Genomic DNA, 27524 nt, shown 5'->3' with positions numbered 1-27524 from the left:
GACTTCCCCGAGAACCTAAGCTAATGCGTTGGGTTGCAGTTATGGCTCGTCATCCTAAGGAGGGTTCAGAGGTTGTTCGATTTCCGCCTGAGTATTTTCGTTGGTTGGAGAACCAAATTTTCGTGACTCAGGATTTTCCATATGCTGGGATGGATTATCGTGGTGACCTAGACATGACTCTTCCACCAGGAGAGCAGTGGGATGATTCAGGTAAAATCATTCTCAACATTTTCTAGGTTTTAACTCTTTTTTTTTAATCATCCAAAACTGATAATAAAAAGTTTCAAATGTAGATGTGGGTCCACGGCAACCAGCCACTCTTTGGCCCTATGAGAGGAGACACCTAGCTGCAGCAGTACCGACCCCACGGGACAAATCTACAGAGACCTTGACCGAATTGGAAAATCATCTAGAGCATTTGACAGCAGATATTCCAGAGACTAGCATAGATGATATTCCACTTAGGTTACAACGCTATGTGATTGGGGTCCCAGGACCTTTCAGGAGGTTCTTTTGTAGGGTGGCCCGAGCAGTGGTTTCTTATCATGATCATCACTAATGATAGGATGATCGCCTTTGTAGACTGATACAACATTTTTGATTTTGTACTATCATTTTTGCTGATCATAAGGTGTTTTTCAACCTATGATCGAAGACAATGTATATTTGATACACTTCTATGCTATGCTATATCACTATTATTGGCTATCTTGTATAACATGTTGTTGAATGTTTTTAAATTTACTGTTTGATTATTGCAAATGTCTATTTAACATTCGAGAAGCAATTGCATCTGCTAATGTATTTACATATCTTGGAATACGCTGATATTCAATATAGTCAAATTCACGTTCCAAGAGACAAACTCTCAAAAATAATCTTAATAACACTGGATTTCTAATGGCATAAACTATATTAAGCTGCAATACAACGAGTTTAGAATCTAACAATCAAACTCCGAATCCCAAATGAAATGGATTCAGATAATAACTCAACCATTGCACTATACTCTGCAATGTTGCTCGTTGTTTGACTGAGGCTTACCCCATGCATAAATACCAACTCATCAGAGGGTGAATAGATAACCCAAGCTGCGAAAGAAATGTTCCATGTATTGCGACAAGCACCATCAGCGAAACCAATGTATGTTTGAAGAGACATCAACATCTGCAATATCAAGAGTAAAATCAAGATAAGCAGGAACAATGATAAAAACACTCTCTAAACTAAGCACACTTTTCTAATCTAAAACACACCAGCTAGAAAGAAACTAATCTAACTAAAATTTCCACACCTAGATTTAAGCATAATATCTCTTCAGATAAAGACCATTTCTGGGTTTACCCAAAGAGACACTGTCAAAATCTACCAATTCATAGGCCCCTTTTGCCAGCTTTCGCTTAACAACGTAAGGACCATGCCACATAGGTACAAATTTTCTAGCCCCTAGCTTATCTTTTGCTTGATCTTATAGTAAGACTAGGTCTCCTTTCGAAAAATTACGAGGTGTAACATTTCGATCGTACTGAGCTTTAATTCCTTTGGCATGAGTTTTGATTGCTAATGCAGCATCATGTCGATTCTCATCTAGCTGAGCTAAGTACAACAAACATTTCTCCTCTTCGGAAGTGGCTGGGAGTAATTCTATGGCTATTTGCAATGACAGAATTTCGCATTCAATGGGTAACACAGCTTCCAAACCATAAACCAGTTGATGTTTTTACTGAGGTTCGATACGTCCAAAGTGCTGAAAATAACATGTTATGCCAATTCGACCTATGAATACCAATGAATCTTCGGATCATAATGACTAGAACTTTGTTGATAGCTTCAACCAGACCATTAGCTTGTGGGTAATATGGAGTAGAACTATCGTGACACAGGCAAGTTGATCTATTAGTTCAGTCATCATGATGTTTCGAAAATGACTCCCATGATTAGTAATAATCGCTTGAGGAACACCAATTCTAGTAATTATATGATTGAAAATGAAAATTGCATCAGTTTCGCTGTCTGCCGAAAATGTACGCATTGCCTCGGCCCACTTAGTAAAATAATCTACCGCAAGGATGATATACACATACCCCCCGACTGAGTGAGGGTTACATGTAATAAAGTCGATACCCACTTTGCAAAAGGACCGACAACAATTATAGGGTGGAGAGGAGTAGGTGGAGCACGCATCTTACGATAAAAAATTTGAAAATTGTGGCATTTTCGAACCGCATAGATACAATCTTTAAATAAAGACGGCCAGAAATAACCAACGCGCAATATCTTTTGGGCTATGGCATACCCAGACATATGACTGCCACATGCTCCAGAGTGACAGTCATTTAGAGCCTTTTCAGTTTCTTCATGAGTTAAACAACGTCAGAAAACGAAATCCACCCCACGACGATAGAGTGTATCTCCAATGATTTTGTATTGTTGGGATTGGAAACGTATTTTCCGTCGCTGAGATCGTGAAATTTCAGGCCGAAAAGATTGCGTTTGGAGATAAACAATGATATCTCCATACCAAGGATCAAGAGTACTGATAAGAAACAAGGATTCATCCGCAATGGGCTCTTCTGCCACAATTTCAGTATCAGCACGCGGGAAATCACACATCAGTTTCGCAAAAACCAAAGATTTCTTTGCCTTGGATTTTTCAAATTCCAAGTCAAATTCCTGCAGGATAACTATCCATTTGGAATACTTGCCCCCTAGTAATTGTTTGGTCAAAATATAGATCATAGGGTTACAGTAAAAAATTACGGTAGTTTTGCATAGTAAGATGTAATGACAAAATCTTTGGATATCTTGAACAATTGCCAAGGCCAATTTCCCCACATGCGAAAATTTAAGCTCAGTCTGATTTAGAGTTCGACTAAGATAGTAAATCACATGTTCACTGTTGAATTCATCTTCCTGAACTAAAACCATCCCAATGGTGGAATGAGAAGCGGCAAGGTACAAGAAATAATCCTGGTTGTAGTTGGGAGGATGCAATAACGGTGCATGGGTCAATGCGTGTTTAAGTGCATCAAAAGATTTGTCAGCTATCTCATCCCAAAAGAATGGAGTATTCTATTTCAACAACCTGGTAAAACCCTTTGTTATCTCGACGTAGTTAGGAATGAAACGACGTAAAAAGTTTTCTTTCCCCTGCAAACTTTGGAGTTGGCGAAGAGTCGAAGGAGGAGGAAATTTGACAATAGCTTCAACCTTCGAGGGATTGACACGAATGCTGGATTTTGAAACAACAAATCCCAGTAAACGACCCGTTTCTATACAGAAAACACATTTGTGTGGATTCAGCCTAATTCGATAATGCCTACATCTCATAAAGATTGCTCGTAAATGAGTGAGATGATCGGCTCTACGTAATGAATGGGCAGGTAAATCATCAAGATAGGGCTGCACAATGTGCTTGATGTCATGAAATGCGTAAGACATAGCTCTTTGAAAAGTTTCTCCAACGTTCTTCAACCCAAAAGGTAATTTGCAATAAGCAAATGTGCCCCATGGAAAAATGAAAGCCGTTTTTGGTTGATCAGCAGGGAGTATGTTGATTTGATTGTAACCGGAAAAACCATCCATAAAGGAGAAAATTTCACTGCCGACACAATCATCAATGATTTGATCGATATAGGGGGTTGGATAATTGTATTTAGGACAAGCTCGATTAATATCCCTATAATCGATACATATTCTTATCGTTCCTTGCTTTTTGTTAACAGGAACAATATTCGATACCCACTCCATTAAGGGAATTGGATAAATGAAACCTGCTCGAAGTAATTTCTTAACTTCTGTTTTAATAGCAGCAGCTTTTCGCGGATGTATCTGACGCAAACGTTGCTGGACAGGTTTAGCATCTGGGTAAGTTTTAATTTCATGAACAACAATTGATGGGTCGATTCCTGGCATCTCTTCGTATGACCAGGCAAACATGTCACGAAATTCTTGAAATACGACTTTATAAGTTTGGAGTTCATTGTCCGTAAAGGAAGCACCTATATGAATGTTTTCAATAATTCCAGGTTTAACTGAAATGTCAATAGGAACCGTTCGAGAGATATTTCCCAAATTTAACTCAGAATCAGGATGTTGCAATGGATTCTGTGGTTCTTTGACATAATTAGTAGTAAAAATAGATGAAAAATCATTTTTGCAATGATCAAGCTCAGGTAAAAACGAAGATCGATGATGAAGATCTTCCCATGGTAAATCGTCAACAGACAAAAGTTCACGAATCTGCTCATCAGTATGAACAAGCTCGGAAAAAGTTGTTGAATCTGAGGTTGATATTGAAAGTGATTCTCCATGGACCACATCATTAGATCAATTTCGGTTGAAGAAGGGTCAGAAAACGACTGTACAGCATGATATGCAATTTCATAGGGACTCAAAGGCATCGCATCACCAAATGGGTCCACCCCAGACTCGGAAGGTACGATCCAAGAATCATAAAAAACAATAGTGTTTGATGAAATCATATGAATAATTGCAGTAGAAGGCGATAGATTAGGAGGAGGAAAGGAAAAAGTTCCTAGTAAACCAGAATCTTTAATCAATCCTACCCCAACATCCTTGTAAGGGATAGTTGTTTTACTGACATGTTGGATACTTTCAGAAGAGGCTGGGTCGGATGAAAAATAAGTCAGCTGGTCTATGGTTACGATCTTTCCATTATGAGGAAACTTTATAAGCCGAAAGACCGATGAAACAACAATAGTCATAGCGTAAGACCAGCTGCGACCCAAAAGAAGGTTGTAATCTAGAGGGGCATCAACCACTTCCACATCTAGATTAACAGTTTTTCCTTCAACCCCTATAGGTAAATCCTGTAGAATGCCAAAAGGATGGAACCCACAGCCATCAAAAGCCTTTAGAATCGTCAGGGATTGATTGAGTGTAGGAGAACCAAGCGATCTCCAACACTGGATCGACATAATACACGTAGAAGCTCCCTCATCAATTACAGTCCTAAAGTAAGGTCTGTTTTTGACTAACACTGGAATCTGGAAAGCCATTTGATGAGGTAGGCGAGGTGTACTATTCTCTAAATCGAAGATTATAAGGTTTGAATCCTGAATATCAACAGCCCCTATATCCGACAATAGTAATTTACGCTGTGTTGGACATGATTGCAGCACCTCCAAAGCTGACATTGCTGAAGGGGAAATAGCTAAGTCTTCAACAATGTTATAATTCTGAGCAGCTCTCGCATGTGGATTGAAAGATGACTTCCGAAGTATACCTTTAGCAGGCGGTTTGATTACTAAGTTTGGGTTAGGTTTCTCGATCTGTAGCGGATCAAAACCAGAAGGAGTTGAAGTTGATGGGTTTGAATTAGAAGATTCTACTTCCTTACCACCAACAGGACTTTTACTACCATAATCTTGCGATTGCGTCACAATCCTGACATGAGACATCATCATTATGGGTTCTTCTAAGGCATTTGAGGAAGAACTAATCATCTTACTATCTTGACTAGGAAAAAGATCCTTCAAGACAGCAGGCGTTTGAGAACCTTTGACAATTTTTGCAACCTTAGTGCAATTTGGGCAATCTCTTGTAAAATGCTCTTCGTCACAAATGAGACAAGGATAGCGAGGTTTATGTTTCTCGTCAGTAGATTCAATTTTATCTGATTTCTCTTTTGAGTTTTTCTTATTTTCCTTCTTCCTTTCTTTTTACCGCCGGATTTTGATTTGGCGGTAGATGATTCTACGACATGAATATCGGCAGGAATTTCAGCGGAAGAGTCTCCTGTCGGGGAATATGGTAAAGTTATAATAGGAGAAGAATTATTTGAAGATTTCTTCTTGCTTTTGGTGTTAACTGAACCAATCATACCATCAGTGGCATGAGACCTTGAAGGAGCTGCAGTTATTTGATTTTGTTTCGGAAGGTCGGGGATTTTTTCGTGTAAAGTACCCGACTGCGTATAAACAAGGTCAAGGTACTGAGCTTGAGAAATTACCTGCTCTTCAGTAACAACTCCTGCCTTAGCTACATCCTTAGTGATTTTGGGTAATAATGATTTAACAAACCATTATGCTAAAATTTGATCCGGAATAAAAACTTTCACTAAATGTCGTTGACGTCGCCATTCATGAATATGATCTGAAATATATGTGGATGTTGACTGTTTTAATGAAGTTAATAATTCCGTGCCATTGTCATATCTGACAGGCAACTGAAAATGAGTTAAGAATGAAGTGGATAAATGACTAAAATTATAATAAGAAGCTCACGGTAACTCAATGTACCACTTGGCCGCAAGACCAATCAGAGTGCGTTGAAAAAGATGTAAGCGAATTGAATCATCTATAATGGAATTAGATGCACGCTAGAGGTGATAAGTCATCACATGGTTTGATGGATCCTCTCCTGATTCACCTTCAAAATTTGGGATATCATTGGGCAACTTATTTGGCATGGCGGCCAAAACGGAAGATAATTAATTGGATCATTCGCAAGGCGTGACAAATCAGGCAAGTCCAAAGTTGCAATAAACGGTAACTGACGGTTAGGGTCACGAAAACCCTGGGTCATAAGACCAGCCCCAGGAGGAGGATATCTAGGATAACTTGGAATTGGAATTGCATTTGGAATATTGTATCCTCCCAGAAAACCAGGATTAACCGGACCAAACTGGGGTTGTTGAGGTTGTTGATAAGTATATCCAGGGTGCAGTTGATACTGGTAAACTGGGCTTTGCACAACAAGACCAAATTGGTACTGTCCCTAGTACAGTTGATAAGTGAATTGCGGTTGACTTGTGACAACCGTACTTGGACTAGGTTGCCCTATAGGAATCTAAACCGAAGTCTGAATTGTAGTTCCTGACTGAGGTAAAGATGCTTGAGGAGTTGATGCAGGAACAATAGAAACCGGACCTATCGATATTCCAGAAGTAGGTGGGGTAGATTGAACAGAAGCTGCAGTAGTTGTAGCAGTCGTTTGAGGTGTAGTTTGAGGCGAACTAGGCCCAGACTGATGAGCTACACCAGGTGCAGAAGTTTGAATAGTAGGTTGGACAAGTTGCTGGGTTGAACCAAAAACCAAAGGTTGTCCAGATTGAGATGACAACTGCACATTAGGTTGCAAAATCTGTTGAGTTTGAGATGGATCCCACACCATGTTCATTCTGGGGTATGGAACCATAGAAGGTTGAGCATATTGAGGACCATAACCGGGTTGAGCATAGGGCTGATAATTCAATGGTACATTTCCAGCTCCTTGTACAAATGATTGACCAGAAGGTGGTTGGAAACCTTGGGTTGGGTACTGACCTTGAGGTTGATAACCTTGAGGCACGTACTGAAACTGGGGTTGACCTTGAGGTATATATTGATACTGGGGTTGACCTTGAGGTATGTACTAAGTCTGGGGTTGACCTTGAGGTATGTACTGTCCTGAAGGTATGTACTGTCCTTGAGGTTGCCCCCCAAGCGGTAACTCACTACCTTGAGGTTTCCCCCAGGCTGTAATTGAGTACCTTGAGGTTGCCCCCCAGGCGGTAGATGACTACCTTGAGGTTGCGGATTTGGAATAGTACCAGACATCATAAGAATTTATTCCATGCTCAACGGTTGAGTTCCATTATTACCAATTGATATCCCATGTTCAATGGGTTGAGGAGATGCTCCTGCAAAAGGTACCAGTGAGTCACTGATACCCAAAAGGAATAGAAGGACCACCATATAAAAATGTTTCCGGTGATTGGGAAAACATGGATGACCGTCTCGATATATTCAAACGAGGATAATAACCTCTAGGTGTTGGATGAAAAGGAATTTGAGGTGGTGAAAAACTAAGACCCGAATTTTCTAAAAAGTTGGTCAACGAGACGTACCAAGCATCCCTCCTAGGTGGACCGTAGAAAATTGATTCACGCTCCCTAAGTTCTAAAGTTGGTTGATTTTCAGGGAGAGTTATATCTTCTTCCAGACTAACAAGTTCTTCAATAGAAATGAGTCCAGAGGGAAGATTTTGGGTAATGATCCTTCCTACCCTGGGTGAACCAGGACCACTAGAAGTTGGAGAAGCAAATCCTGAGGATGGAGTAGCAGCAGGTTCAGTTTCAGGCTCAAAAATTTTAGGTTCTTCAGCTAATTCACTAGTAGAAGAAATACTACCAGTAACTTCGGAAAATGAAATTGGTTCAGAAATATACTCTGTTGCTTGAACTTGATAATCAGGATGAACAATTAAAGAAGATTCTCTATCTTCCGGTGACCCAACTCTACTGTCACTAGGTGTTACAAGAGCTCATAGCCCTTCAAGCTGGCTTGGTGTATACTCGGGAGGTTGCCCCCGAAGTCTATGGGATTGTCTCAATAATTCAGCCACGATTAAAAATTTTAATTACTTCACACGCAAACAAAGAAAATCTCAATAAAACCACCTAAAGTCTCTAAAGAAACAAACAATTGAATCACACGCCTAAAAAATCTAAGAGTTCAAACCACACACAAATAATAACTTTCCGTACCAAAAAAACTAGTTGGTGATAAAATCCAACGTCACAAAATTCAATAGAGAAAGGGCGGCTGGAACAGTTACCCCGACAACCTGCTTAATGAAACAGACTGGCACAAGTTTCTTCACGAAACCGTCTCGAGTGAAGAGAACCCACAGAGAGTCCAAGTGAGTCTAGTCGATGTCTGCTCTAGGTACAATGGGATCTTCCCTCCACCGTTACCTTAGGAAAGAATCCTATAGATTATGGCCACTAAGGTTACCACCAGAAAAAAATATACCTAGGGGAACAGTCTACGATCCGATACACACGCAAGGGCAGAGTAACAAAGTTCAATCCTCTTGAAGGCTCATTGACATAATCCAAGGTTTACCAACAAGTGACCCTAGGCTCCTCGAAAATGGTCAATCCGAGGTTTACCGTTTTTAATACGTGTATATCTGCTATTGTTCCCAATGAGGAAGGATTGGTTACCTCACTGGTTCAGATATGATCTCGTGCTTGACTCCTTTAAGGGGAGCTTCCCAGAGCATATATGCAACAATTGGATTTATTTCCTACCGCAAGATATAACTACTTGTTTGTTTTAACTATCTTGGAGAGATAATTACTCCCTACTCCAAGATACTAGCCTAAGCTATGTTGGTGATAAGATCCATAGAAATAAAAAGATTGCTAGATCAATTTTACTTTAAGTGTTATTTTTATGGGTTGTTTCTTAAGTCAATAGGTATGGAGATGAAACTTTATGGTGTGAAGACTCGACTCCAAAACACTTGATCCAGGTGGATATTGGTGGCCACCTGCCAAGTCCACCTGGACCCCCACCATTGTCCTTCTCAGCATTTTCAGTTTCCTTAATTGTAGCACAACTTACTATTTTTAGCAGTTTTTCGGGTACTGAACTTCCGGAGCCGTTTTGAGGCCCTAAACGACATTTTTTGGGGAATCCGGGGTCAACATGGGTCCATGGTATGGACCGATGTTGCTTGTTCCAACAATGGTAGTGCTCGGATAGATCTTTCTAACGAGATATTGTAGGCGTCAAACGGAGATCATATGCCAAAGTTACGACCCCAGGAAATTGATGTACCAATTTACCCCAAACGGGGCCCACAGTTTGGCGTTTCATCTCCTAGGGTTAGGTTTTGGAATGTTAAGGGTTTTCCATTGTTTCTCAACAATAAATAGGCCTTCGAGCCTCATTGTAACACAATTCAGAGGCATGTAGCCATCACATCTCTTCTCAGAGATAAGCTACCATCGCCCTAGCTGGTTTATTTCCATTTCTGGTTGTAAGCATATTTCAGTATTTTCCATTAATGAAATTAAGTATTATTTCCGCTGCATCTTTGTGTATATGGTTATCTCTATAATTTGTTGCGTTCCTGTTTAAATCCGGATCAGTGGTATCAGAGCGGTCTGCTTTTTTCTCTGTTTTTCTTTGCATGTCCCCAACAAGGTCGGGATATAAGGAGTTAGGGATTGAACTGGTTGAACCTTTGCAAGACCAGCCTCGCAAATCCCGACGGCCTCCCATGGCAGACGAGAAGAAAGACAAGGGGGCAGGAGATCCCATCAAAATATTGCTCGAAGAAGCCCTCGAGCGACAACGGAACACGATGATGGACAACTTTTCCCAGATCCTTCAGCGGCTACCCAGAAGCGACGCATCAGCTTCCAGCAGCTACTCTGGAAACGCCACACCCTTTAAGGTACAAGTTAATTTTGAAATCCCCATATTCAAGGGTCAGATAGACGCAGATGCCGTAGATAAATGGTTAAATCTGCTAGAGGGTTATTTTTCTGTTCATGATTTTTCGAGTCGGGAAAAGATTGTTTTTGATCTTCTCAAAGCAGCCCCCCACGTCAAGGACTGGTGGGAAACCTACTGCGAGCAGAAGGATGAAAGTACTGGCTCACTATTTTCAGCCACACCCACCTGGGATTCGTTCTGGGATGCCGTCAAGGAGCAGTACTACCCTGTTGGAAGCTATGAGGATGAATACATAAAGTGGACCACGCTGCGGCAGGGAAGGGACCAAGACGTGCCGGAGTTCACCAATATTTTCCATACCCTTTGCACAAAGTTGGGTATCAAGGATTCAGAGCAACATTTGATACTCAAATACCGTGGCTGCCTGCACAAGTACATCCAGGAAGAAATACAATTCCTAAACATCCCCTTGCTCGGCGCAGCATACCGATATGCTGTCAAGGTCGAGCAGAAGTTGAAACAAAAGAAGCGAGATTTTGGATCTGCGAATCCAAAGCAGGGGAAAGGTGCCCCGAAACCACAAAACAAAGGACAAAGCCAAGGCAGGACAACCCAAGACAACCAGCCGAAGCTGCAAGCAAAGAACAGCGCCGCGAAGCCAAGAAAGGACACTGGAAAATGGTGCGAGTTCCATAAGAGCTCCACTCACAACACAAGTGAGTGTCGGGCCAAGCAGTCACTGGTGGCTGAGCTAAAGGTTTCAGAATCAGATGCATGTTCCGACTCTGAGTCAGAACCCGATAAGGGGTATGAAAAAGGGAAGCAGATCATTGATGCGGATCCCAGCGCCATTGTTGCTACCGCAAAGATCCAGAAAAATGAACCCGAAGATCCAGAGGAGGGGGAGCGTCTCTTCCACTCTCAGATGTGGGTAAAGGGCTCCCCGATACAGTTCATTGTTGATAGCGGGAGTCAAAAGAACCTCATTTCGGCAGAGGTCGTGAAGCGGTTGGGCTTACCGACCACAGCACATCCACAACCATACACCATTGGGTGGCTGCACCAAGGACGAGATCTTCGCGTGAGCCAGCAGTGTCGCCTTCCATACAACATCAAGCCCTTCACGGATGAGGTATTGTGTGACATTTCTCCCCTTGAAGTTTGTGATGTATTACTAGGACAACCATACTTGTGGAAGCGACATGCTGTGTATGAATCAAGACCCCGTGCTGTTATCATTACATTGGGAAATAAGTTGTTCAGGATACCAGAGGTAGCACCACCTGCCGCCATCTCTTTGATTACTGCAAAACAATGCAGTAAGATCATTTCCAAAACCAGGAAATTTGTTTTCCTGATGATACGCCCTCAAGGAAAGAAGAAGACAGTGGCCGCGGCCTCCAGACGGGGTCCCTCTGCACGACAACTACAGATGGACAAGATTGTGGAAGAGTACGAGGACATCTTCACCTCTCCGGCAGGAGTTCCTCTGCACTGTCAAGTCAAGCACTCTATCGATCTGACCCCAGGTGTGCCGCTACCCAATGGACCAATTTATCGGCGCTCCGTTCTGGAGAACAATGAAATCAAGAGGCAGATTCAGGAGCTCCTGCAGAAAGGTCACATCCGTCCGAGTTCATCGCCTTGTGGGAGCCCGATCGTGTTGGTACAGAAGAAGGATGGGACGTGGAGACTCTGTATTGACTATCGGGCGCTGAACAAGATCACTATCCGTAATAGGTACCCGATCCTGGAGAACAATGAAATCAAGAGGCAGATTCAGGAGCTCCTGCAGAAAGGTCACATTCGTCCGAGTTCATCGCCTTGTGGGAGCCCGATCGTGTTGGTACAGAAGAAGGATGGGACGTGGAGACTCTGTATTGACTATCGGGCGCTGAACAAGATCACTGTCTGTAATAGGTACCCGATCCCGCGGATTGATGAGGCTAATGGATGACATCTTGCGGCCATTCACCAACTCCTTTGTAGTAGTATACTTGGATGACATTCTGATCTTCAGCCAGAGTTGGGAAGATCACATCCACCACATCCGACAGGTTCTCCAAACACTGCGGCAACACAAGCTATGTGCCAATTTGGAGAAATGCACTTTTGGCATGACCCAGGTTCAGTATCTGGGATACGTCATTGATGAACAGGGGGTGCATGTCGATCCAGCCAAGGTCCAAGTCATTCGGGATTGGCCCTCTCCAACCACTCTAACAGAGCTCCGCAGCTTTCTAGTTCTTGCCAACTTCTACCGCAGGTTTGTGTTGGGGTTCTCTCATATTTCTTGGTCCTTGAGTCAGGTCACCAAGGGAGGGGCGAAAGCAAGATTCTTTTGGTCTGAATCTCAACAGAAGGCATTCATGGAGTTGAAGGATCGCCTCTGCACAGCACCAGTGCTAGCGTTACCAAATTTACAACAACCATTTGAGGTCGAGACAGATGCCTCTGACTATGCTATTGGGGCAGTCCTTACTCAACATGGACATCCAGTGGCATATCACAGTGAAACACTTTCAGACACAGTCCGGAAGTACCCCACTTATGATAAAGAGATGTATTCCATTGTACAGGCCTGCCGACAATGGAAGCATTACATTTTGGGGAAGGAAACAGTCATCCACACAGACCACCGACCCCTGCAGTTCATACAGACCCAAGGGAAATTGCAGAATGATCGCCATCAGAAGTGGTCTACATACCTGCAACAGTTCCACTTGAATATCAAGTATAAGAAGGGCAACACCAATAATGTTGCAGATTGCCTCAGTCGACCACCGATCATGGCGTTAACCACCGTGCTCAACTCTTGTGGGCACGAGACTTCTGATTGGCCACTTCTCTACAAGAGCGACCCAGAATTTGGCCACACATACCAGACACTCTTGGAGGGTCGGCGTGTTGCAGATTTTCACCTCCAGGATGCCCTATTATGCCACCTCGGTCACCTTTGTGTTCCTTCAAGCGAGCGTGCCAAGATGATTTGGGAAGCACACTACAGTCGGGCTGCTGGGAATTTCGGGGTCGAGAAAACAGTGGCAGTACTACAAAATTATTTCTATTGGCCGAACCTTTGACAGGATGTTGGGAAGTACATCAGATCATGTACTGCCTGTGCCATTGCCAAACCGACCATTAAGAAGCACGACCTCTATACCCCGTTGCCTACCCCTAGTCGACCTTGGGAATCCATCTCCATGGATTACATGTCAGGCCTTCCTTCCACTAAGCATGGAAATGACTGTGTTTTTGTGGTTGTCGACAGGTTCTCGAAGATGGCCATTATGGTGGCCTGCAAGAAGAATATCATAGCAGAAGCCACTGCTAAACTCTTCTTTGAACGAGTGTGGGTGCACTTTGGGATCCCACAGTCTATCATCTCAGATCGGGACAGTCGGTTTCTCAACACATTTTGGTCCAGTCTCTGGTCAATGCTGGACACCAAACTCACGAAGTCCACAGCCTTCCATCCTCAAACTGATGGCCAGACAGAGGTTGTCAATAGGATGATTGTGCACATTCTGCGCATGTATAACTCAAAGCATCCACGCACATGGGACGAGAGCCTCCCCTATGTTCAACACAGCTACAACCGAGCTCTTTACAGCTCCACTGGCCATAGCCCTTTTCAGGTGGGTTTGGGATTCCAGCCACTATGCCCCATTGATGTGGCCATGCCACTTGCAGCTACTCACATGAATTCAACTCATGTCCAGTCCGAAACAGATAAGGCCACCAGCTTTATTGAGCGCATCCAACATATTCGCCAGCAGGTCCATGACATTCTTGAGAAATCAAATGCCAAGTACAGGCAGCGACATGATCAACATCGGGTGCCACACAAGTTTCAGGTGGGCGACAAAGTCTGGTTGCATTTGCAAAAGGAACGCCTTACTGGAGCCTATCGGAAATTGAGACCACTCTGATATGGTCCTTACACCATTACTAAGGCTATGGGAGACAATGCATTTGAGCTCAGCATTCCCCCATTCCTTGGCCTGCACCCAGTGTTCAATGTGGACCGCCTTCGGCCATACTTTCCACCATTGCTAGACACATCCGACATTGCAGAACAGCTCAAACCCACAGAATTAAATCCAGATTGCATGGAACAAGCTGGAACTGATCGGATCATGGACACACAGATCAAGAACACTCGCCAACAGAATATCCAACTGTATCGAGTTGTCAAAGCAGGCCAACTCCTTCAGCAGGGTAAGTGGCTCACCAGGGAACAAGTTCAGCAGAAGTTTCCTCATCTCATGGAGGAGCTCAACGCAATGGGGACCATTGCTTCCTAAGGGGGGAGGAATGATCCAGGTGGATATTGGTGGCCACCTTCCAAGTCCACCTGGACCCCCACCATTGTCCTTCTCAGCATTTTCAGTTTCCTTAATTGTAATACAACTTACTATTTTTAGCAGTTTTTCGGGTCCTGAACTTCCGGAGCCGTTTTGAGGCCCTAAACGACGTTTTTTTGGATAGATCTTTCTAACGAGCTATTGTAGGCGTCAAACGGAGATCATATGCCAAAGTTACGACCCCGGGAAATTGATGTACCAATTTACCCCAAACGGGGCCCACAGTTTGGCGTTTCATATCGTAGGGTTAGGTTTTGGAATGTTAAGGGTTTTCCATTGTTTCTCAACAATAAATAGGCCTTCGAGCCTCATTGTAACACAGTTTAGAGGCATGTAGCCATCACATCTCTTCTCAGAGATAAGCTACCATCGCCCTAGCTGGTTTATTTCCATTTCTGGTTGTAAGCATATTTCAGTATTTTCCATTAATGAAATGAAGTATTATTTCCACTGCATCTTTGTGTATATGGTTATCTCTGTAATTTGTTGCGTTCCTGTTTAAATCCGGATCAACACTAAAAATGCACCTAAGATGATAAACAATTCTTTTTCTTCAATGAATTTCTAGCTAAAGAAAGAGTTGAGAATGCAATTCTTTGAAAAACAAATCTTTCCTTCAACATATAAATGAAAAGAATTTTTTTTTTTGTATTTTTCAATAAACTCAAAACGAGACTACTAATTACGCTCACGAAAAAAATTCCTTTCTTTTTCAACACTCAAAAACTACAGAAAACAATTTCTTTCAAAAGAGATTCTACAATTTCTAGAAAAAACTCAAAACTATAAAAAACTAAGCTTGAGATCTAAAAATTTCTAAGACCTAATTGAAGTAAAAGCTTAAAATTTTTATTTTTGAGGACGTTTTACTTAGTTATTCAACAAACTAAGGACTAACTCGTTCAGAATAGCAAATTAATCAAAAAACACCCAGCTATGTTTTCTTTTTTTAAAAATGAAATTCAAAACTTTCAAACAAGTTCGTTCAAAGCTTTGCAAAGAGAAAACGAGATCTATTTCTCAACAAGGGAAGATTTCACAAATCAGTTAGACTCATTAAGAAGACCAAAAAGACTAGGGTAATCTAAGGTTTTTTAGGCTTCTAATCTCTGAGTCACTACAAAGACCAAGCAAAAATCAATCCAGGCAAGCAAAACTTCTAGAAAATCACCTAAAACCAAAATGCCAATGGAACTTACTTACAAGAAATTTTTGACAGGAAACAAGCAGATCTAGGCAGAGACTAAAAAGTGTAACTAAATCCTAAGCTTAATTGGATCAAAACAATTTAGGATTTCCAAAAAGTTTGACAGGGTCCGCAGGCTTCCAGTGGAACCAGATGCGGTACCGCTCTGTGCACTAAAGGAACAGTGCGGGGATGTCCGCACTGTCTTATAAAAGAAAGTGCGGTCCTCTTCAAAATTTCGGAAAAAACAAAATATAGTCCAGATCCTAAAAACTACCTAATCCCACACACATCAAGCAAAAACCAGAAACAAGAAAAAGTTTCTCAAGTCAAAGAAAAAGGAAAGGCAAAAAACCAAAATTCAGTCCCCAGCGGAGTCGCCAATTTGTCGACCGGATAAATCGTTATTGCGGACAGGACCAATCTACCTAGTATGAACAGATATCTAGCGACAAGCAGGACAAGAAAATCTACCTTTATCTAAATATATTGCGATTTATTAATAAAAACTAAGAGGTGTTTTAGACCCTACCTTAAGTCCAACGCTAGTTTGTGGCAGCCACGCTTCGACCGTTCGAATGAGATTCCTTTTGAGAACCTGCAATCAAAAGCAAGCACACATCAAATAACACCTGCATAGCTAATATAATAAATCATATTCATCATGGTGATCAAGGAATCCATGAAATAAACCATAAAACACGGCTTATTGAGAAAAATAAACTTGATTGTATTAACTTTGAAAATAGAAGAACTTTACAACCTTTGGTGCCTTGATGTTGTACAAGCTCCTCCCAGGGTCCAAGCAGGAACCTCCTCTACTTTGACAAGCCTCACACTCTTCCCAATGAGATCAAAAAAGGTATGTAATCTCTCCTCTCAAGCTCAATTAGGAAGACTAAATTCCAACAACATTTCACCTCAAAAATATTCAGCTTTCAACCTCCTTAGTAACCAACCCAATGCCTCATTTTATAGTGCAGGGGAAGGAAGTTACAGGTCCACCTATGAAGGGATAGAGTCCTCGTTCAAAGGGATAAGCTCCTCACATCAAGGGGTTAGCTCCTTAAGGTATGGGATGCATGAAACTTAAAGGAGCGAACTTGCCACCTCAAGATTCCTTCTAGAAGCTTCCATAAATGACCCAAAGTGAGCTTTTAAGAATGTACTTGTGCCTTTTTGACTTTTAAAAGGGTCCGCACCCATTACATAGAGACAGAGCGGTCAGGTATGCAGGGGACATGACCAGTAGGTGCGGGACCACAGGTAATGCTAATAGAAAGTGCAGAACTAGAGTTTTAGAGACTTTTAAGGGCTTTCTCTTATTTTTCAAGGCTTGACATGAAGAACTGAGGTTTAAGACTTGCAAAGGAGGAAAGTATGAGTGGTGATAGACTAACACTGATTGTAGAATGTCATGGTGACAATATTTTGTGCAACAGAAGTGTGTGGCGAGGGTGAGACAGATCATCCTTGAGGGAGTTTGAGACCATATTGTCTTGAGTTTCCATGGGAAGGATACTCCATATTCTATGTGGAAGAAATTGAAGTACCTCTACCAGAACAATAGCGACTAGAGGAAATTGGCGCTCAAGTATAAGCTTCGAAGAATCAAGATGGAGAAGGGAGATACTATTTCAACATATCTGAACAAGCTCACCACCTATAGAGATGAGCTTGGAAGTGTGGGAATAACTATTGCTGATGAAGATATGGTGAGCCTCGGTTTCCTCAACATTCCAAAGAGCTGGAATAGCTACCAGGACTCTATGAATGGAAGGGAGGAACTGTTGGATTGGCAACGACTGTGGTTGGATCTGATGCAGGAGGAGATCAGGAGGAGCACAAAAGATGGTTCTTCATCCAAGGATGATGAAGAAAATTTGGCCTTAGAAAGTAAGGCAAGGAAAGGGAAGGAGAAGGATTCTCATTCCAAATCAAATTCTTCTCATGGAGGGAAGAAGGTTGACAAGTCTAAAGTGATATGCTTTAATTGTCACGAGATGGGTCATTATGCGAGTAATTACCCATTGAAGAAGTCCAAGAAGGGATCCTCAGAAGGATTGGAAGGTGAGGCATTAGCCTCTCAGTTCAAAATGGAATTTACTCTCATCGTATGCATGGTGTCATCGATGATGAGTTGTGGTAGGTTTCTTGACAGTGGAGCCTCATTCCACATGACCGACGATAAAATTTTATTCAGTACCTTGGTGGAGAAAGACCTCAAGATTCGCATAGAGATGGGTCATGACAAAAAGTATAGTGTTTCAAGAGTGGGCACGGTTGCTTTTCAGAGGGAGAATGGAGCGCTTATTACCCTGATCGATGTGAAGTATGTGCCTGGACTGAAGAAGAACTTGGTATCGGTCGTGATGTTGGAGGAAAAAGGCTACGATGTTGTTTTTAGTAAGGGAAAGGTTTTCCTTAGACACATCACCACAGGATAGGTGAAATAGATTGGTTCACGAGTTAAGAACCTGTATGCTCTTGAGGTTCAAGATGCATGAAAAGCCTTGAGGAACAAGGCAAATGTTAGAGACTTGGTGGTTGAGAGGGAGAGTAAATTACCTCTCAACATGCAGCCCCAGAAGAAGTCTCGAACAATTGTGGAGCCACAATTGGAGAAGTCGATAAAGGGATCACATGTAGCCATACCTCTAGGTGTGAGGTGGGACGATGTGAAGTGATAGTCTCAAGAAGGCTAAAACTGGGTAGGGTCCATTGAGAAGTTTTATCTCATGGATCATACCTTGCTATGGGAGCCAAAAGTACATAGTAGCGGGAGGAATCAGTGGGATTGATGCAGTCAAAGGTCAAAGTGATAGAGGCTAGAGTAGTCAGATACTGAAAAGTGCAGAGAAGGATTGACAACAATGCAGAAAGGCTGAGTCAGCAAAAGAACAAAATTTTCAGTCGACAGAGGCGATAGTAGCCAGAGACTTTGATAACAGAGGCATCATTCTGATTTAGGTTGGATGTCTTTTTTTTTTTGTTTCTAGAGTTGCTGGAACTACAACACTCGAGAGAAGTGTTGCATGCAAAACATTATGAAGGTTCAGGATCGGGATCAAGTTGAATTCTTTTCTTGTTGAGAGGGAGTGTTGAAAATAGCAACAAGAAATGATAAAAATGGAATCCAGATATTCCAATTTTAACTTTTCCTTGAATTAAAATTGTGAATTAAAATCGAATTTAGTCTCACCAGCTACTTGGAATTAATTAATTAATTCATTATGGATTAATTAGTTAGAGAAATTCAAGTTAGAAGTCTTTCTACAGTCATGCAACAATTATCGCTTAAATTAAGGAGATTATCCCTTAATTAAGAAGATAAGATTGAGTTATATTTGATTTGTAATTAGTTAGCTCAGTTTACTGAGTTAAGTCTAGTTAAATTAGTTCCAAACTGTTTGAGGAACTAATTGTGAGTTATCAGTCAGTTGATGCATGCATGCACTCAACAAGTGTACTCTAGATAACTGAAGATTCTCTCATCATAAACTCATGCATGTATATTATAAGAAAGACCCAGTTGAGTTAAATGTCAAGGAGAGGTTACTATCAGTTGCATGTGTTTGCCTATAAAGGAAACTCATCCATGCAGTTAAGGTAAGGTTCCTTGAGGATTACGCAGTTTTACAGGGTGTGAGATCAGTGTGAGTGATCAGTGTTACACTTGGTAACAGTAGGATCACCCAAGAGAAACAACACAAGGAACTAGGAGGCTTGGAGGACTGAGGAGAAGGTTTGTGAGAAGCCTTGTTTGCCTGTGAGAATCCAAGAGGATTGTACTGAGATCTGGCTAGCTGTGAGAGCTAAAGCTTTATGTAATATTGATGTATTTCCACATTGTATGATAATACAGATAGTGGGGTTTTTAGTTGAGGCTTTCCCCTGAGTATTCTTCTGTGTTTCATGTGTATTGATTCTTCTTCTGGTTATATGTGTTCAGCTTGATCTTGCTCAAGTCTATTAAGCTTCTGCAAGTTTGATTGTAGAAGTAGATTAAAGTATTTTGCTTTAGTTATATTGCATTATCAGGTTAATCTACAGTCAAAATTTCTACATGGTATCAGAGAAAAGGGTATTAGAGCTGTGAACATTATACTGAGAAGAGAATTTGAAGTTTGAAGTTCGGGGTTGTAGGTGCAAATCGAATTCATCTCATACTTCAGGTTGGTTAATGGCATTCTATGGCTTGAGACTCGAGGATGCCTTGGCTGACAGCTCAAATTACATAGCATGGAAAGATTGCATGGAGGTTGTATTAGAAGACAACGGCTTGAAGGATTTCGTTGATCAAGAAATCTCAAAGCCAGCTTCAACTAATGCACAAGAGTTGGCTGAGTGGAAGAAGTGTGTGGCAAGGGTGAGACCGATCATCCTTGAGGGAGTTCGAGACCATATTGTCTCGAGTCTCCATGGGAAGGTTACTCCATATTCAATGTGCAAGACATTGAAGGACCTCTACCAGAACAGTAACAACCAGAGGAAATTGGTGCTCAAGGATAAGCTTCAAAGAATCGAGATGGAGAATAGCGATGCTATTTCCACATATTTGAACAAGCTCACCACTAGTAGAGATGAGCTTGGAGGTGTGGGAATAACTATTCCTGATGAAGATATGGTGAGCCTTACTCTCCTCGGCCTTCCAAAAAGCTGGAATAACTACCAGGACTCTGTGAATGGATGAGAGGAACTGTCAGATTGGGAACGACTGTGGTTGGATCTAATGTCGGAGGAGATTAGGAGGAGCACACGAGATGGTTCTTCATCCAAGGATGATGAAGAAAATCTGGCCTTAGCAAGTAAGGCAAGGAAAGAGAAGGAGAACGATTCTCATTCCAAGTCAAATTCTTCTCATGGAGGGAAGAAGGTTGACAAGTCTAAAGTGATATGCTTTAATTGTCACGAGATGGGTCATTATGCGACTAATTTCCCATCAAAGAAGTCCAAGAAGGGATCCTCGGAAGGATCGGAAGGTGAGGCATTAGCCTCTCAGTTCGAAATGGACTTTAATCTCATCGAATGCATGGTGTCATTGATGATGGGTTGTGGTTGGTTTCTTGACAGTGGAGCCTCATTCCGCATGACCGACAATAAAATTTTATTCAGTACCTTGGAGGAGAAAGACCTCAAGATTCGCATAGAGATGGGTGACGATGAAAGGTATAGTATTTTAGGAGTGGACACTGTTTATTTTAAGAGGAAGCATGGAGCTCTTATTACCCTGACCGATGTGAAGTACGTGCCTAGACTGAAGAAGAACTTGGTATCGGTCGCAATGTTGGAGGACAAAGGCTACGATGTTGTTTTTAGTAAGGGAAAGGTTTTCCTTAGACACATCACCACGGGATAGGTGAAACAGATCGGTTCACGAGTTAAGAACCTGTATGCTCTTGAGGTTCAAGATGCATGCAAAGCCTTGAGGAACAAGGCAAATGTTAGAGACTTTGTGGTTGAGAGGGAAAGTAAATTACCTCTCAACATGCAGCCCCAGAAGAAGTCTCAGACAATTGTGGAGGAACCAAAATTGGAGAAGTCGGCAGAGGGATCACATGCAACCATACCTCTAGGTGTGAGGTGGGGCGATGTGAAGTGATAGTCTCAAGAAGGCTAAAATTGGGCAGGGTCCATTGAGAGGTTTTATCTCATGGATCGTACCTTGCTACGGGAGCCCAAAGTACATAGTAGCGGGAGGAATCAATGGGATTGATGTAGTCAGAGATCAAAGTGACAGAGGCTAGAGCAGTCAGATACTGAAGAGCGCAGAGAAGGATTGACAATAGTGCAAAAAGGGTGAGTCAGCAGAAGCGTTGGATTTTCAGTCGACAGAGGCAATAGTAGTCAGAGACTTTGATGATAGAGGCATCATTTTGATTCAGGTTGGATGTTTTTTTTTTGTTTTTTGTTTTTTTTTTGGAGTTGTTGGAGCTACAACGCTCGAGAGAAGTGTTGCATGCAGAACATTCCAAAGGTTCAGGATCATGATTGACTTGGATTCCTTTCTTGTTGAGAGGGAGTGTTGAAAATAGCAACAAGAAATGATAAAAATAGAATCCAGATATTCCAATTTTAATTTGTCCTTGAATGAAAATTGTGAATTAAAATCGAATTTAGTCTCACCAGCTGCTTGGAATTAATTAATTAATTAATTATGGATTAATTAGTTGGAGAAATTCAAGTTAGAAGTCTTTCTGCAATCATGCAACAATTATCCCTTAAATTAAGAAGTTTATCCCTTAATTAAGGAGATAAGATTGAGTTATATTTGAGTTGTAATTAGTTAGCTTAGTTTACTAAGTTAAGTCTAGTTAAATTAGTTCCAAACTGTTTGAGGAACTAATTGTGAGTTATCAGTCAGTTGATGCATGCACTCACTCAACAAGTGTACTCTAGATAATTGAAGATTTTCTCATCAGAAACTCATGCATGTCTATTATGAGAAAGACCCAGTTGAGCTAAATGTCAAGGACAGGTTACTATCAGTTGCATGTCTTTTCCTATAAAGGAAAATCATCCATGCAGTCAAGGAAATGTTCCTTGAGGATTGTGTAGTTTTATAGGGTGTGGGATCAGTGTGAGTGATCACTGTTAATCTTGGTAACAACAGGATGACCCAGGATAAATAGCACAAGCAAATAGGAGGCTTGGAGGGCCGAGGAGAAGGTTTGTGAGAAGCCTTGTTTGCCTATGACTATTCAGGAGGATTTTAAAGAGAGCTGGCTAGTTGTGAGAGCTAAAGCTTTGTGTAATCTTGTTGTATTTCCACCTTGTATGATAATACAGATAGTGGGGTTTTTAGCTGAGGCTTTCCCCTGAGTATTCTTCTGTGTTTCATGCGCATTGATTCTGCTTCAGGTTATATGTGTTCCACTTGATCTTGCTTAAATCTATTAAACTTCCGCAAGTTTGATTGTAGAAGTAGATTGAAGTATTTTTCTTTAGTATATTGCATTATCAGGTTAATCATTTGTCAGAATTTCTACAGTGCAAACTAACATCCATATCTTGAATGGGAAATCCAAGATGATCTTCTTCATTGTCATCATCTCCATCCATTTCTACTACCTTCTCTGTCACCTCTTCTTCTTTTACCTGCAGATATGAATGGTGATGTGGCTCTTACTTCACCACATGATCAAATGGGGAGGTTGGTGTTGGAGATTTATTTTTTAGTTTTTTATTTTTATTTTTATGATTGAATGAAAACATTAATGAAATGCACTTTTCTATTTTTGAAATGAAATATGCCTAATGCAATTTTTGTTTTTGTAGAAAGTAAAAGAAATGAATCAGCTAGGGAAGAAAACAATGCATACTTTGACACCTCCCCAACAACAACGCCAAAAAGTGATGAGCCTCAATGTTGCAACAAGAATGATATAAATCCCAAGGCTACCAACTTTAATTATCAACCTGAGGTTCATGAAAACTTAAGAGGTATCGACACTATGTGTGCAACATACAATGTCTCTTTCCTTCTGTCATGATGTAATGGAGTGAATGTAATGAAATCAAATCCTAAACTAATTGCAGAAATGAAAATGCTAGAAATGGAAACCTTAACCTATTGCAAGAAATAAATTACAAGGAAATAAAATATATTCTAATTTCGTAAAGTAAAGATCACGAGATAAATATCCATCATTACACTTAAAAGAGTTTAGATCCATTGACAGAGCTCATTGGATGTGGCAATCAAGAAAATTATTATTGTATTATCCAATTCATAAATCTGTCCATTAACCCAACTTGTTGAGATGTTTTGCAGGGGTAAAAAAGCAAGTCCTAAGTGGTGTTTGTTCCTCCTTAACCATTGATTTAGATCCTAGGGGTTATGCTTCAACCCTAAGGGACACAAACCAAGATTTTTGAGCAAATCTGAGTAAGTATATACATGTTGGAAGAGTGCTACAAGAAGTTACAGGTGTGCGTCTACAAGAAGTTACAGATTTGTTACAAGAAGATATAATTCACCAAATGACCAAGTAAATCAAATCCAAATTGGATGGGAATTTTTTTATTTATTGAATAGGATGTCTTAGGTCTCCATTATAAGTGGAATCACTCAAAAATACCCCTGTTAACACATGCTAAAAAATAGCAGAAAATTATTAGTCTAAAATGATCTAGAAATTCAAGAACTAGTGAGCTAGTTAGTCTATCAAATGCATAACCTAATCAAGTGAAAATTAAATGGGGTAAATTTTGTTATTAACCTAAAATTTTTTATGATCTAATGAAATTGGAATCAACTCAATTGAAACTAATTAGCACGTTCTAGAAAATAGCAGAAAATTACTACTATTTTCCACAAAGGACTTCCAGAAATTTAGATTTGTGAATAAGAAAACTAATCCAAGTAGCTCGATGATTACTATGACCTTCCAAAGCTGTTCTAAGGATGAAATCACGCTTGTGATCCTGTAGAAGAACTTCGTTCAACCATTTAATCCAATCTTACAACAAGAAATCATCAATACTAAATGCAGAAATAGAAAAAACAAGAACAAGAGATGCATGTGAATAAGAAGTGAAAAGAAGAAAAGTAACTTATCAAAAAGGGCTGTTAGGCTCCTGAGATGGCCAAGCCCAAGGAAATTTAGAGTCCTATGAAGGAGACCAATATTTAGAAGGTGAAAATGGTACCAATATTCATTATTTTCGTTAATATAAATACATCCTTGCAAGAAATGAAAGTGGAGCTGCAAAAATACAATTGTTCTCCACAAGAAGATTAATAAAAATCAACCCCTAGAGGAAAATTGAAATTGGTACTTATAAAAAATGATTGGGAAGCATTCTCCATGAAAAAAAGAAGCTTTCCCTTCCAAAATCTCTCAAATAGTGGATTTAGTTCCCAACACTAGGAATCTGCATTAAATGACAGGGAACACATTCCTATATTTTCTCAATCATTGGAGCTCTAGAGTTTGTGCAATAATTTCATAATATCTTATTGATTTATTATCCAATATTGATCATCCTGTAGTAGGGATCAAGTCCCTAAATTATCTCCTCCTCCAAATCTTCATAATTTGCCCAATATTCTCACAATATTCCACAAAAATAAATAATATTAGGCACAAATATGCAATTATCCATAAAACTTCCTAATGAACATATTAAAGTTAAAAATTATGTTATCTAATGCAAAAAAAGTGGTTTAATGTGTTGAAGGATGGTCATATGGGCCTTAATTTATGTCTAATTTAGAGGCTCACCACTCTCCATCGTTATCACTCCTGAGTGATTTAACCTTGTTTCCAAGTTCTTTCTCGACCAATGCTTTGAATTCACAAAACTTTGAAAAATTTTGATCTTTCTTTTGCATGAAAAGGATCCAACATTTACAAGAAAAATCATAAAAAAGTATAACATAATACATGTGCTTGGCCATGGATGTTGTCGAGAACGATCCACACACATCTAAATGGACTTAATCGAGGATCACCTATTCTCCACTGTATTTATCATGAAAGGAACCTTTGGTGAATTTTCCCAAAGTACACCCTTTACATGCATCAATTTTCTCCAATGTACCTTTGGGAAGACCGGTAGAAATTTTCTGCAGCATTTGCAAAGCGCCATGATGCAAGTGACCCAAATGCCTATGCCACAACTCAAAGATGTCTTGGCTCTGCACCTTCTCTACTTTCGTTTTCAAGGCATCACAATCTTCTACCTACAACTTGTAGATATTCTTCAACTGAATCCCTATCCTCTTTACCTATCCTATGGCTATGTTACAAAGTAGCGACTTTCCCTTACTAAAGATTACATCATAGCCTCTATCCTCCAACATGGCAACAAATACCAAGTTCTTCTTCAAACTAGGAACATACATAATATCTCGCAAAGTGAGGGGAGCACCTGAATTCCTCTGAAAGGTAACTGTACCAAGCCTGGTAGCACTATACCTCATGTCATCACCCATCTCGATATGCATATGGAGATCCTTCTCCTCCAAGTTAATGAAGAACTCCTTGTTACCAGTCATGTGGAAAGAAGATCCACTATCTAAGTACAATACACTGCCCATCATCGATGACACCATACATGCAATGAGGGTAAAGTCTAGTTCGAATTGTGAGGCAAGAGCCTCACCTGCTGCTCCTCCTAAGGGCTTCTTCTTGGCCTTCTTGAGCAGAAAATTTGTAGCAAAATTTCCCAGATCGTGACAATGAAAACACTTTACTTTCGACATGTCCTACTTCTTGCCTCCATGACAAGAATCTGATTTGGAATGGGACACCTTCCCTTTCCCTTTCTTTTCCTTACCCGCTAAGGCACAATTTTCCTCATCGTTAGTCTTTGATGAGGATCTGCCTCTGGTGTTACTCTGAATCTCTTCTTGCACCAAATTTGACCATAACCATTCCCAATATGGTAGATTCTCCCTCCCATTGATAGAGTCCTTATAACTATGCCAACTCTTGGGAAGTCCAAGAAGAGCTAGGCTCACCATATCATCGTCGGCAACAGTAATCCCGACACTTCCAACCTCATGACGATAATGAGTGAACTTGGTCAAGTATTTTGGAATAAAGTCGCCCTTATCCATATTGATCTTTCTAAGTTTGTCCTTTATTGCCAACTTCCTATGGTCACTGCTATTTTGAAACAGGTCTTTCAATGCCTTCCACATTGAGTATGGAGTTTCCTTAACATGGAGACTCGAGAAAATGTGATCTCGAACTCCCTTAAGGATAATTCGCCTCGCCTTTGCCACACACTTTCTCCATTCAGCCAGATCTTTAGCCTTCAATGATGGAGGCTTAGGAATGTCTTGATCAATGAATTCCTTAAGGCCATTTTCTTCCAACACTTCTTTCATCACGTCCTTCCATGCTATGTAATTCGAGCCGCCTTCCAAGGCATACTCAAGTCGCAACTCGTAGAAAAACATATTGTTGATCTGAAGTATGAACTTGAAAATTCGATTTTCACCTGCACAACAAACTCGAAATATCCTCTTCTATATTATCTTCAACTCCAATACCATGTAGATTTTTTTATAGATTCAACAACTTATGTGATATGCTAAAACACAAGACAAGAATCTACTTACTCTTCAGTGGAAACCAAAATTGATCAACGAAAACAATAAGTAGAGAGAGGAAGAATATCAATCACACATAACACAATATTTCTCTGGGGAAATCCACAACTCAAAACCTTGACTATCTATATTTCATTAACCAGAACATCTACGAATAAAATACAATGCTTGTTCACACTAGAACAATTCCTATACAAGTATGATCTAACTCTCTGCCTCACAAGCCAGCTCAAGCCAACACTTAGCCAATTCTTCTACCTACCAATCCCTTACATCCTTGTACAATTCTTGAGAGGATTAGCCCATATTTAATTGGGAAATCTTTCCTCCATAACTACACAATCCAAACATAGGTCCTTAACTGATTGCATGCACCATCCATATAAATTAGAAAATTATAAAACTGATAGTACACTGTCCCCACACTCTAGTCTCAACTTGGTCTTCCTCTCAACTAACATGCATGAGTTATTTATGAGTGAATCTTCAGTTAGCTAGTGTGGTACTGGGGATGCACTGGTGCACTACTCCATTACTATACCTCTACTAGTTCCTCCAACAGTTAGAACTATTTTAACTGACTATAACTCAGTTAAACTAATTTATCTAATTATAACTCCAAAGAACTCAACCTGGGCCTCTAAAATTTAGGGATCACTCTACATGACTCTAGATAGACTTCCAACTTGAATTTCATAAGGCAATTAAGT

This window comes from Pinus tabuliformis, chromosome 8 (genome assembly GCF_031772625.1).
Source record: "Pinus tabuliformis cultivar Carrire ecotype Pingquan chromosome 8, CPIR1, whole genome shotgun sequence".
Lineage (NCBI taxonomy): Eukaryota > Viridiplantae > Streptophyta > Pinopsida > Pinales > Pinaceae > Pinus > Pinus tabuliformis.
This window is presented reverse-complemented; position numbering follows the sequence as displayed.